This window comes from Cygnus olor, chromosome 3 (assembly GCF_009769625.2).
Source record: "Cygnus olor isolate bCygOlo1 chromosome 3, bCygOlo1.pri.v2, whole genome shotgun sequence".
Classification (NCBI taxonomy): Eukaryota; Metazoa; Chordata; class Aves; order Anseriformes; family Anatidae; genus Cygnus; species Cygnus olor.
The window spans coordinates 88,038,875-88,039,517 of NC_049171.1; positions in this window are offsets into that span (position 1 = coordinate 88,038,875).

Below are 643 nucleotides of genomic sequence, written 5' to 3' on the forward strand. Positions count from 1 at the left end.
CATCAAAAGCATGTCAAACCCTGTTTTCTTTGGTTTTGACAGCAAATGGTTATTTGAAGAAAGTAGGGCAATGACACTAACAAATACTTCTTATATTCAGTTTATTTTTATATGCAGTAACTGCTTAAAATCACAAAAAGAGCTCAAAGAGCCTCTCTCAAAACCCTCTTCCCTTCTTAATTACCTTTTTTTGGTGACTTGACCACTTACACTAGATTTACAAATTCAGCTTACATTCTTACATTTCTAGTATGAAAAGCGCCATAACGACTCTGAAAAACATTTTGTACCATCTTTACACACAGTCACAGAAACAGAAGAGAAAAGCTCCTTTGTCCCCCTCTGGAGGTCTGCATGCTGGTAGCAATTACAGAAACATGAACTCTGCTTGTTTTCCCTCCTCCCCCCAATTTTACACAAGGCTCAGGACTTCAGACAAACTTCCACTGATGATGTTGACAGAAGTTCTTCCATTGACTTTAGCTGGGAATAAATCAGCCTTTTACTGAGCAGGCTAAGTGCTGAATATCTTCATTGTCTACAGTTTCTCAATTTTATCAGCTACTACAGGAGGTAGAAACTACTTGAAATAAAACTCTTTCCTAGAGTTAAAAAAAGAAAATCAAGAAGAAAGTCTTGTTCA